The sequence below is a fragment of the Microcebus murinus genome, chromosome 13, assembly GCF_040939455.1.
Source record: "Microcebus murinus isolate Inina chromosome 13, M.murinus_Inina_mat1.0, whole genome shotgun sequence".
Lineage (NCBI taxonomy): Eukaryota > Metazoa > Chordata > Mammalia > Primates > Cheirogaleidae > Microcebus > Microcebus murinus.
Genome location: NC_134116.1, coordinates 47362296 through 47375681, shown reverse-complemented (window position 1 = coordinate 47375681; position 13386 = coordinate 47362296). Strand labels below are relative to the sequence as shown.

Here is a 13386-nt window from a genome sequence, read left to right as displayed (position 1 = left end):
CTTACAATATAAACTTTCTATTTAAATAAGTTGATACCTTGTCCAATCAGGAACTAGGAGTATTATAGGTTGATTACTTTTTCAGTAAGATTCAAATCTTTCCGAAGTAGTTAAAGGAGAATATACCACAAAGAACAGATTTCTTCATGAGATTTTATGAAATAACCACAATGGCAGAAAGTAATATTTCTCCTAGCATCAGAGTTCAGTGGTATTTATTAGCCCCCTAAAAACATAAGAATATATGTGACATAAGAAAAATATCATGTAGACCTGTATTTTATCTCTCTATACTAAATATCTTATAACTCATAATTCTCTTAGCATAGTAATCATGCAGCGACTGTCAAAGGATATGCTGAATAATATGGTGGAAAGAGTCCTGCTGTTATACTTTAATCTTTAATAAGTCAATTCATCATACATATGTCTTAATACCTTATCTTATAAAATACAGAATTTAGATTAATTCAGTAGTTTTTAATCTGCTTACAGGAGCTTCTATAGGTATTCGCAAAACACTTGATTTTATTTACCATAAAAACTCAGTAGTTGGTGATTACTGACAGTCACTGACTGCTGCTCATCTGTGGGCAAGAAAGAGAGCCTACAGCAGCTACCAGTTGAGGCTGCATTGCTTCATGATGACCAGGAGGTCCAACTTCCAGGGGTCACTTGAGATGTTCCAGTCCCCAAAAACCTAGTTTCTCAAAATATTTTGTTTGGAAAAAAAAAGAAATTGTTTTGCTGATATAAAATCAGATATTCTTTATTTGAATAACTTTAAGTAATCATCAACATTCTCTAATTCCAGAAATCAATTTATTGATGAATTTATCTCTTTTGACTATAAGATACCTAGGTTTATGTGTGAAATTTTGAAACTATTTATTAAATAAATTTGAACAATTAAATAATTTAGATTGATAAGAAACTGAAATATAACCCATCTGAATGATTGTGAATTCTGTGGTCCACCTATCAAAAGAGAGTCTAAAGTTTGTGAAAATGTTTGTAATAATAAAGATACTTTGGCATTAGTGGGAAAGCCATGTGTGGGAATAACTATTTAAGTAAAAACATACTGAGACTCAACAATGGGCAAGAAATATTTTCCAAAGAGACAATCTGGATTCAAGTGGGGAAAGATGGCCAAAATAGAAACCTCCAGCAACTGTCCCTCCTCACAAATACTAAATTCAACAACTATCCATGCAAGGAAGCACCTTCAGAAGAACCAAAAATCAGATGAGCTATTATAGTACCTGGGTTTAACATTGCATCAAGGAGGAAGGCACTGAAGAGGGCAGAAAAAATAGTCTTGCATTGCCTACACTAGCCCTTCCCCATTGGAGAGAGAATCTGTGTGCCTGAGAGAGGGAGAATGAAGTGACTACGGGACTGTGCGTTGGAACCCAGGGCCACACTGTCACAGGGAAACACAGCACAGAGCAGAATTCTGCCAGAGCTCATGGAGGGAGCATTTAGACCAGCCCAGCCAGAGGGAAATCTGCTCTTAAACCCAAGTTTCAGCTAGCCCCACCACCAGCTGAAAAAAATGGCCTGGGGCCTGGATGAAATTTGTAAGGCAGTCTTGCCACAAAGGCTGCAGTCCTTGGGCAATTCCTGTGGCTGTGCTGGCTCATCATAAGTGGACTTGAAGTGCATGAGACCCGTGAGACACTAGTGGTTGCAGCCAAGTGAGTGGAGTGAGACGGAATACCTAAATCAAAGAAAGAGTTGTTAAATTTTGAAGTTCAAGGTCAAATCCTAAATTTGATAGCCAAACAATAGGCCTGAAGGTTTGGCTTTGTTAAAAAGTAATACAAAATATTGAAGAGAACTGCAGGAGTTCCACTGGAGTGAAGAGGTAGAGAAAAACATAAGCTGATAGGAAATTTTAATTAGGTTTAGGTCAATCAGTGAAGAATATTGGGACTAGTTTCCCCATTTACTCTAAGGCAGCCTGGGTAGTCTAGAAGTTTCTCAGAGAAGGACAGCATTTGGTATAATGCCAGTCCTACATAGTACAAACACCCTAAAGCAGAATTTTTCAACCCGGGCACTATTAATAACATTTTTGGCCACATATTCTTTTTCCTAAGGTGCTGACTTTTACATTGTAGTATGTTTAGCTGTATCTTTGGCTTCTACCAACTCAATACCAGTAGCACCATGCTCTAGCCATGACAATCATAAATGCCTGTTGGCATTTTCAAATGTCCTCTGATGAGTAAATCAACTTTGGTTGAGAACCATTGAACTAATTTAATGATGGCTGAAGGAGGAACCAAAATAGCATAACAGAGTCACATAACATACAGCAAGGTTTGAGAATGTTTGGGCTCTTGGAATGTATGTGGGGGTGGATGAATAGATACAGAGGTTCTGAAAGAACTAATGAATTAGAGTAGATCTTGGACATGTCTTATATAGGAAGAAGAAGGCTGCAAAATAGAGGAAACTCATGAAAAGATACTCTTTCAGAGTCATGGAATTCAGCAGCAGAGAGCAGTGAGTAGATCAATCAACCACATGTTCTTTGTATATACCAAAACAGGATATCCATAGATAAGACTGGGTCAACATTTTACACTATGGATACTCATATATCTAGAGGGCAGTAGTTAGGTAAAAGATTCCTTCCTCAGTTCCATGTTTCTCTTTTCTCCCAGATACCATCCTAGGAAGGGGTTAGGCAAAACCACTGGAGAAAGAAAACTCACCACTGACATTTAATTAAAAATTTTTAAAGCCATAAAATGTGGAGATATCCTAACTGCCAAGTTGAAGTAATTTTTCTAACACCAGAGGTTGCCACAGATAAAGATGGGCCAGTCATAGAAAATAAAGAAATTACTTCTGGGAACACATGGGGCCCCATAAATGATTCTCCTTATTAATAAGGACTATTTTGATTACATAGGAGAGTGCTGAGAAAATGGGACATGTTAGGAAGGAATCCCAGGTGTTCAGCCAGGACAATTGACTGGACAGAATTTTGCAAGTACTGAGAAAAAAAATACACAACTCGAAAACATATTTTCTGGGGAAAAAGTTGTTATTTACCTTATTAGTACATCCAGTAGGCTGTACATAGTTGGCCTCAAATTTAGGGAGATATTTTGGCTGGATTTTATTAACAGTAAACAGATTGTACTTGAAACTAATAATATTATCTTCATCCAGTGAAAGTATGTGATTAAGACAAGAAGTAACCTCAAATAGAATACTGAGATAAGGGTTTGAATGAATGTGTAAGAGAAGAATTCTGCATAGGAGCAATTTCAGAAGACAAAGGTAATTCATAAATACAATGAAAAGAAGCCTACATAATAAATTATTTTATGACAAGTGTGCTTAAGTATATCAAACACTAAGGACTGAAAAGTGTTTGATTCTAGTAAGGTAATTAGTGATCTTTAAAATTGAGGCCATTCAGTCTAGTGCCCAAGGTATAATCCAAAAAGTATTAAGAAAGGATGAGTAGCTAATGGACACAACTCTTTTATGAAGTTTGAGGGTGGTACAATAGAAATGACTGTGAAATACAGAGATTATTATAATAGTTTTTAAGATATAAGGATTTATTCTACAGGGAAAGAGAATAATGGATGGGGTCAGGGTCCCCAAGCAAGGCAAAAGAAACAGGAACCAGAGAACAAAGGATAGGAATTCCTATACTTGTCAATATGAGAGAAATGTTCTTTGTTTTTTCATCATGACAGAAATGAAAAAAGGTCACAAGATTTCTATAGGTGTGCTGATATAACTATGAGTGAGCCCTATTTGATGATTTCTATTTCCATTTAAAAAGTGGTAAAGAAAAAGTCCTTCTCAGAGAGAAGGGAATAGAAAGTTGGAGAGTAATTTGAACAATTTGAAAGAGTCGCTGTAAAAAATTTTAAAAGGGAGTTAAATTGGGTTAACCAAGTATTAATAGTTTTGAGGGGCAGGAAGGATTTCATTGAAGGTGATCACTCAAAAGTACTGTAACTTATGGGGAAACTGCCATAAAAGAAGATAAAATTAGGATGAAGAAAGAATTTGACCATTAGTTTTGAAAGAGATGAAATCAAACAAGTACCTGGCTTAAAAAAAACCAAAAGGGGTGAAAGTCACATGAAAAAAATATTACATGTGCCTAAATGAACTGCCATTTTACTCAGGGGTGGTTCTAAAATGAACTTGCTCAATAGAGCTTATTGATAGAACTTTTTGGTCCAAGCAATTGGTTCATTGAATTGGACAGATCTGATGAAGAAAATTGAATGGTTAAAGCACACTGTTTTAGACTGTGTTCCCTGGAGTTATGTGCAAACAATGTTCCGGGAGTGCTCTAGAGAGATACACTTGTGAAGAAATGAGGGACTGTGTCCAGCAGGGTTCAACCAGAGAAACAGAACACACAGGAGGTATGAATTAAGACATTTATTGGTTGGCTAGTCAAATCTGAAATCCATAAGGCAGAGTCTGTAAGCAAAGGCAGCTGTAATTGTCACCATGGGATGAAGCTGTTTTCTAAAATCAAAATGTTTTCTTCATCAGGAAGTTTCAGTTCTGCTCTGAACACCTCTCAACTAATTGAATCAGACCCAAGCAGATTATCTAAAATTGTCTTTTTCTTAAATCTAATTGATTATGGACTTTAATCATATCTACAAAATACCTTCACAGTAACACTAAGATTAGGATCTGAATTACTGGGGACCATAGTTAAGCCAAGTTGACATACAAATCTGGCCATGGTAGCATTGGGTTGAGCATTCTCTACAATGTGATTGCAAGGGAGGCCCTTCAGCTCCTCCTCTTGGGTTTGAGCTGATCATTCAAAGTTTTCCTAATTGAGGCACCAGCGTCAGGCCTTTGTATCCCCACATCAATCAGGCACTGTGATGTCCCGTGCTGGACAGCAATTCCTGTTGAGAAACCACATGTGAGTACATTGGCCCTACAAAGCAGATCTGCTGAAGGACCATAACATTTACTGTACAGATGACAACTTTAAACTGCTGGTGTGATTCAATGAAAGATTTCATTTTAAACTAATCTAAACTTTTATTGTCGCTCAGGCAGAGATTTATTACATTATTGGTAGGCTTTGACTCTAGTGTAATGTGTGTCAATTTTCATTCAAACCAACAAACACAAACACTATAGCCCATGATTGTTATGCCGACTAACAATCTACCATTGCTACCATTTTTCTATCAGTTTCTCTGCATGTTCTCTTATTGGCTCCTGCTAAAGTTCACTGACAGCTGTAGAAAAATTGCCTTTCATAAAAATTGACAGATGTGTCAGTTTCAACTTTTGAAATAGTCCATCAGGGAAACTAAAAAATAGGGATTTTTCTATCCGCCATGTCCCTTTTCACCTATGTCAAAGGCTCACATAAACGTTTGGAATGGATAATTCTGAAATTGTCCAGAGACATGGTGGGCTATACTGTCTTGGCTAAAGAGCTTGCACTTGGTTCTAGAAACCCAGGATAATTAGGAGCAGCATATATTTAAATAAAAGCCATGTTTCTCTTCTCCTTCTTTGTGGCTTGATTACTGTGATTCACACAGCAAGCAATTGCTGTTCCTGATTACTTTGATGTCTCTGATGCTTACATGGGTAAATCTAGAAGAGCAGGTGAGTATTGCTTGTTGAGAAAAATCAACAAATGACTCATTAGAAAAGTGACTTCTTTATTAATCTGAGATGAATTTGTAAAAATGGGTGATTCACAACTTTTTTTCCTAATAGCCAACCATAACAAAAATGCATACAGACATCCTAGTTAAGTAAGGAATATTTTGATTATGAATTCATTGGTTTCTTTCTTTCTTTTCTTTTTTTCCCTTCCTTCCTTCCTTCTTTCTTTCTTTTCACTTTTTAATTGATACATAGCATTTTTACATATGTATGGAATACATGTGACTTTTTTTTACATGAATAGAATGTGTAATGATCAAGTCAGGATATAAAGGGTATCCATCACCTAACTATTTATCATTTTTATGTCTTAGAACTATTTCAAGTCCTATCTTCTAGCTATTTTGAAAGATATAATGCATTGTTGTTAGCTATAGTCACCATACTCTATTGAATAATAGAACTTATTCCTATTTAACTATACATTCATACCTACTAACAACCACCCCTCATCCCCTACCACCATCTTCACATCCTTCTCAGTCTCTGGTATCTATCATTCTACTCTCTACTTCCATGAGATCGACATTTCAAGCTCCCACATGAAAGTGAAAAATGCAATATTTGTCTTTCTGTGCCTGGTTTATTTCACTTAACATAATATCCTCTGGTTCCATCCATGTTGCTGCAAATGACAGTATTTAATTCTTTTCTATGGCCAAATGCTATTCCATTGTGTGCATATGCTACATTTTCTTTATCCATTTTTGTGTTGGTGTATCTTTGATACTATTGTGAATATAGCTGTAATAAACATGAGGGTGCATGCAACCTTTTGATGTACTGATTTCTTTTCTTTTGTATAAATACCTAGTAGTAGGAATACTGAATCATATGGCAGTTCTCTTTTAAGTTTTATGAAAAATCTCCATACTGTTTTTCAAAGTGGCTGTATTAATTTACATTCCCAAAAAGAGTGTATAAAAAGAGTTCCCTTTTTTCTACATCCTTGCCAATAAATGTAATTTTTTATCTTTTTAATTCTAGCCATTTTAACTCGGGTAAAATGATATCTCATTGTGGTTTTGATTTTCATTTGCTGATAATTAGTGATGCTTAGCATTTTCTTCATATACTTGTTAACCATTTGTATGTCTTCTTTTAGGAAATGTCTATTCATGTTCTTTGCCCATTTTTAATGGGATTATTTGGTTTTTTGGTGTTGAGTTGTGTTCCTTGCATATACTGGATAATTGTCCCTTGTTCAATGAATAATTTGAAAATATTTTCCTCCATGCAATAGGTTGTCCTTGTACTCTGTTGATTTCCTTTGCTGTGAAGAATCTTTTCAGAATAGTGTAGTCCCATTTACCTATTTCTGTTTTTGTGCCTGTGCCCTTGAGGTCTTAGCCATAAACTCTTTCCCTAGACTAATGTTCTGAAATGTTTACCCTATGTTTTCTTTTAGTAATTTTATAGTTTGGGATCTTATATTTAAGTTTTTAATCCATTTTAGCAGATTTGTTTATATGGTGAGAGATAGAGTTCAGTTTCATTTCTTCTACATGTGGATATCCAATTTTCCAAGCACCATTTATTTAAGATAGTGCCCTTTCTCCAATGTATGTTCTTGGTGTTTTTGTCAAAAATCAAATTGATCTTAAATCTACAAAATTGACTATAAATAAATAAATACTTAGCTTACTATAAACATTTAGCTTTATATCTGAATTCTCTATTCATTTCCATTGGTCTATGTGTTTATGTTTATACAAATACCATGCTGCTTATGTTACTATAACCTTGTAATATATTTTGAAGTAGGGTATTGTGTTGCCTACAGCTTTGTTCTTTTTCCTCAGGATTACTTTGGCTATTGAGGCTTTCTCTTGGTTCCCTATTAATTTCAGGATTGATTTTTCTATTTCCATGAAAAATGGCATAAGTGTTTTGATAAAGACTATATTAAATCTATAGATTGTTTGGATAGTGTGGTCATTTTAATGATGTTAATTTTTTTGATCCATGAGCATAAAATATCTTTCCATTTGTTTATGTCCTCTGTAACTTCTTTTATCAGTGTTTTATAGTTTTCATTGTAGAGGTCTTTCACTTCCTTGGTTAAATTTATTCCTAGGTATTTTACTTTTCTGTTGCTGTTTTAAATGAGATTGTCTTCTTGATTTCTTTCTCAGCCAATTCATTATTGGCATATAGAAACATTACTGTTTTTTTGTGTTAATTTTATATCCTGAAACTTTACTGAATTTATATATCAAAACTAAGATTTTTTTTGTAAAGTCTTTAGATTTTTCTATAATAGATATAAGATCCTATCCTTTCTAAAGAGGGACAGTTTGACTTTGTCTTTTCCAATGTGTATGCCTTTTATTTTGTTTTTTTGCCTGATTGCTCTGTCTAGGATTTCCAGTACCTTATTGAATAAAAGTGGTAATAGTGGGCATCTTTGTCTTGTTCCAGTCCTTAGAGGAAAGGATTTCAGCTTTTCCCATTCAGTATGATGTTATCTGTGGATTTGTGATATATAGCCATTATTATGTTGAAATATTTTCCTTCCATGCTTAATCTATTGAGAGTTCATTTCATAAAATGATGCCAAATTTTATCAAATGTTATTTCTGTGTCTATTGAGGTAATCATATGGTGGTTATCTTTCATTCTGTTTATGTGATGTACTACATTTATTGATTTGCATACGTTGAACTATCTTTGCATCCCAGAAATACATCTTACTTTATCATGGCACATTATCTTTTTAATGTAATATTATTCAGTTTGCTAGTATTTTGTTGAGGTTTTTGCCATCTATGTTCATCAGGGTTATTGACTTATAGTTTCCTTTTGGGGAGGTACATCCTTGGTATCAGGGTGACAGAGGGAGACTCTGTCTCAAAAAAAAGTCTAACTACCATGAAAGCAGTTTTATCAAAACTTTGATCCACAGGAATAATTAAGTTACCTATCAGAGCAATTAAAGTTTAATCATGTGAACAAGTTCCAGTTTTGTCAGAAGAAATTTGGATGCAGTTGTGTTTTACAAACTGGTGAGTTTATATTACTATCTTATGGCTAAAGTTCTGAGGTAAAATCCATTGGAACTGTGTGTGTGTGTGTGTGTGTGTGTGTGTGTGTGTGTGTGTGTAATGAGTGTATTTGTTTAGATTTTTTTTTTTTTTTTGGTCTGTTGATGTATTATATGTTTATGCCTACATGGTTCTGGACTGGCTTATATATAATGGAGTCCTCATAAATTAAACAGACCCAAATGCTTTTCTAGTTCATGTGAATTTAGTAATTTTGATTTAAAAGCTGGATTATTTAAAAAGTTAGAATAAAAATGTTTTCGGGCTAATGGCCAAGAAACATATGAAAAATGCTCAACATCTCTAATCATCAAGGGAAATGTAAAGCAAAACCACAAGGATATTTCACATATCTCCAGTTAGAATGGCCTTTATCAAAAGTCCTAAAACAATAAATGTTGGTGTAGATGAGGACAGATAGGAACACTCATACACTGTTGGTGAGACTGCAGACTAATACAACCTTTGTGGAAAGTAATATGGAGATCCCTCAGAGAGCTACAAGTAGAACTACCATTTGATTCAGCAATTCCATTACTGGGCATCCACCCAAAAGAACAAAAGACATTCTATAAAAAAGACATCTGCACTAGAATGTTTATAGCAGCACAATTCACAATTGCAAAGATATGGAAACAACACAAGTGATCATAAATACATGAGTGGATTAATAAAATGTAGTATATGTATACCATGGAGTTCTACTCAGCCACACACACACACAAAAAAAACAATGGTGATATAGCATCTCTTGAATTATCCTGGATAGAGCTGGAGCCCATTCTACTAAGTGAAGTATCATAAGAATGGAAATACAAGCACTGCATGTACTCACCATCAAATTAGTATTAACTGAGCAACACTTAAGTGCACATATAATAATAACATTCATCAGGTGTTGGGCAGATGGGAGCAAGGAGGAGGGAATGGGTATATTCACACCTAATGGGTGTGGTGCACACCATCTAAGGGATGGACACGTTTGAAACTTTGACTTGGATGGGGCAAAAGCAATATATGTAACCTAAACCTTTGTACCTCTGTAATATGCTGAAATAAAAAAAAAATTAAAAAATGTTTTCCAATTATCAGAATACATTTTTTGCCTGGGTTTTCTGGACATTTTTATGTTTTTAAAATGTCACGGTTTGACACAAAGTTTATAAAACTATAAACCCAGCCAAAGAAAAAATGATTTGTGTTCGTATGATTTTTGATAAGTAAGGTAAATTTAATATTGTTGATCTAATGATAATAGCTAAATATCCTGAGTTTTCAACAAAAACACCTGTGTTTAAGGTTCTTAATTAGGTAAAAATGTAGACATGCTTACACAACAACAACAAAAAGGTGTCAGTAAATTAGAATTAATAAAATACCAAGTAATTAGAGCACAAAAACAGAAACTTATGGTCAAAGGTTTATGAAAACATTTTGGTTTTTGTCTTTTAATCCTAGCTGTAGATACAATTTCTTCCACTAATTTCAATGTCTGTGGAAAGGTACACATAAAACGTGTTTCTAACTTACTCTTTCTATCATCTGATATTAAGAGTACTGTTAGGGATTCAAAGCTGTCCCAGAAATGTAGTTAGAAGAGCTTAAATTGGAAGTTTCAGCTTTCCATTGTGTTGTCAACCCTTGATTTGCTAGCTAGTTATGTGTACATTATGTTGCCATAGCAAAGTTTTTGCCTAGGGAAAATATATGCCTAAACCATTAATTTTTGTATAGTAATTTATTTTAAGACAAACAAGATGATGTCTATGTGTAGAAAGTTTTGAACTTATTTCTTTTCTAGAATCCTTGCCTAAGTCCTACTATTAACACTTAAGGTTATTAGGAAATTACTCTTGATTGATTCTGCTTATTCTCAGATTTTCCTTCCCAACTTCTGGTAGAAATTTCCCTCCATAACTCTTGATTTGCTTCCATCTTTTATTAAAAGATTTCAGATATTTCCTTTAATATTTTCTTGTGTTTCATTACTACCCCTTTATCTCATTAAATTGTTTGATCTGTGAGTTATTTGCATTACCTCCAAATAAAAAACTTATTGTTTGTCATATAAAACATGTATAAAGACTAGGGTATAGTTTTGTCTATTTAAAGGGAAAAAAATGGAGGCAAAATTAATTTAACTACAGAGTTTCTTTGGGCCAAATTTGAGGATTACAACTCAGGAAATACACTTCCAAACCACATTAGAGAGGTGCTCTGAGTTGGGGCAGTTACAATTAGATTTGTAAAAACAAAATGAGAAGTATAGCACAGGTAGTCTCAGTTTGTTCATATAGAAACACCATCAGTTAACAGCAACAAGTTAATAAATAATTGGCTAATGGCTATAACACTTCTTTTGGAACAGACTTTATCTAGTCTTACATAAACAAAAGGGGTCCAGGAATTTCAGGGGAGAAATTCTGGTCTCAGGCACACTCTTCTTTGGCCATTGTCATTTAGTTAACCTCTATTTGTCCAATTTTGTGCTCAGTTTTATACTCCTTGGAAAGAGGAAAAGGATAAAGTATATTATATATCCGTGGCTTTATGGCCAGACTGGGCTTTGATGTGCCACAAATCACAAGGTAAATCCATCTCTCTCTATCCTTCCAAAGAATGAGAAAACCCTGCTTAAAGGTTAAAGATGAGTTGTGGAAAGAGAAGTGAGGAGAAAAATCATATTTTCAATGAATATAAAATTTTAAGAATATACAACAAGTTAACTATAACACTATACAATTAATTTCTCTGTAATTTAAAATTGTATTTTTGTCTTACTTTGAATAATTAAATAATAGGTCACACAAGTACTTCAGAATATTACAATATAAGAGCAAGACATTCCTCTTAGATGTTATTTTAAAAATATAATTTAACTTGTTACACTGTACATTTGTAGAGATTAGGAAAAATGAGCTCAATAGGTATTTGTGAATTATTTAAATTCATACCATTATAAGTCAAAGAACAAAATATATGTTATTTAGTACAAAATGAAATTCTTAATATTCTTTTTATCTGAAACTTTATTATCAGTTTTATCCCTAATATCAGTGTAATGTTTTTTAGCCTTCATGTATTTCCTCATTTCTTTTTGTTTACTTCTTTCAAATACCTGTGGATGGATATCATGCTACCACTTATTTGTAGTTTGGTCAAGCTGAACAAGCTAATTTTCTTCAAGCAAAACTACAGGAATTCCAAATCAACACTGGACAAAAAAAAATAACTACTTTCAAAAAATATGAAATTTACATTTTGAATATAAATTGTTATAAAAAGAAACACCTGCTATCTTTTTGATATAGCCATGGCGTTGGTTTCCTTGAGCTCACGGGGAAGAAATGCTATTTAGAGCTTTAATTTTCATACTATTTTCTCATTCCATGCAATTTTTCACATATTTTACACAAAATAAAAATAGTAAAATCACTGGTTAAAAGAAAGAAATAAGCATTTTGTAAATCTTCAGATCTGAAGCTGAATTAAAGAACAAGGGGATGGGTAATCATAATCTTTTATTTTCATATATCTGAGCAAATCCCATCACATTTAATTTGAAGGGATATCTTGCTTCAGTTGATAATGAATAAGCCATAGTTCTGAGTTTTGACATTATTGATTGTCAGGATAGTTGAATAAATCTGACTGAATCCACTGCAGTCTGATTAAAAAATGATTAGATAAGATAATATTTTAGGACTCAGGACTAGGAAGCTATATTAAGGTCATGTAGCCTGCTAAATTCTTCTTGATGGCATCTATATTAATTATATGTAAGGATCATATATGTTTACAATTTGACATTTAGTAGTGACACATAAAATATCACCACATTAAATTTGTACAGTTCTAGAATTTTCAAATTCCTTTGTCATATCTTTACAGAGAAATGCTTATAGTATTGCTGGGCAATAAAAAGTCATAGGTACTATTTATTTTTTCATAGATGATAAACAAAGAATTAGGAAGTCAATTGGACAGTGCTATTCTTAACCAGAAAAATATCATTAAAACAAGGATTAGATGCCTCAATCTTACCTGAGTCAATTTCATTAATCTACTAATTCATTAAATATTTATTGATCAGATTTTAGATGCAAATAAATTTCTCAAAATAACTTTATCTAAGCCCTAACACAAGTGGAAAAACTGTGGCATTTCAGGTCCTTAAGTATGGCTTTTTGACTGAATACAATTTTTACAGAACAAATCCTTTTGTTTTTATTAATATGGTTTTGTTTATCTTTTATCTTTTTATTTTATTTTTAAAAGGAATGTATTCAAAATAGCAAAGAATAAAATAACTTTCAAAGAAATAATTCTCCCAGATTTATCAGTATGATTAGAACATTAGTAAGCCATAACAGCTAAAATTGATGGCTGCTATGCTCATGATTTAATTTTAACTTCCCCCACCTAACTGGAGCCATGACTGTACAATGCTGCTTGAAGTGAGTTTATGGGGGTCGAGTACACCAGTCTGTTAGGAGCTTTTGACAAAGGTGCACTCTGTTTCTGTTTGAAGTGGAGTTTGTGAAGAGTTGCACAATTCAATAGTACTTTTTAATTCTGTCTGCTTAAAAGCCCATTATGTCAAAGAAGACCAAGAGAACACTGAAGAAAGAAAAAAGAT

At 33.5% G+C, this 13386-nt stretch overlaps 1 long non-coding RNA gene across 1 annotated transcript in view; it reads right to left on the bottom strand.

The window, feature by feature from the left end:
• Window positions 1-4432: 4432 nt before the first annotated feature.
• Window positions 4433-13386, bottom strand: part of LOC105863045 (uncharacterized) — a 29700-nt gene continuing 20746 nt past the window's right edge. The window contains exon 4 of the long non-coding RNA XR_001150339.2: window positions 4433-4919. This is a non-coding gene — a long non-coding RNA (uncharacterized LOC105863045). The remainder of the gene's footprint in view (window positions 4920-13386) is intronic.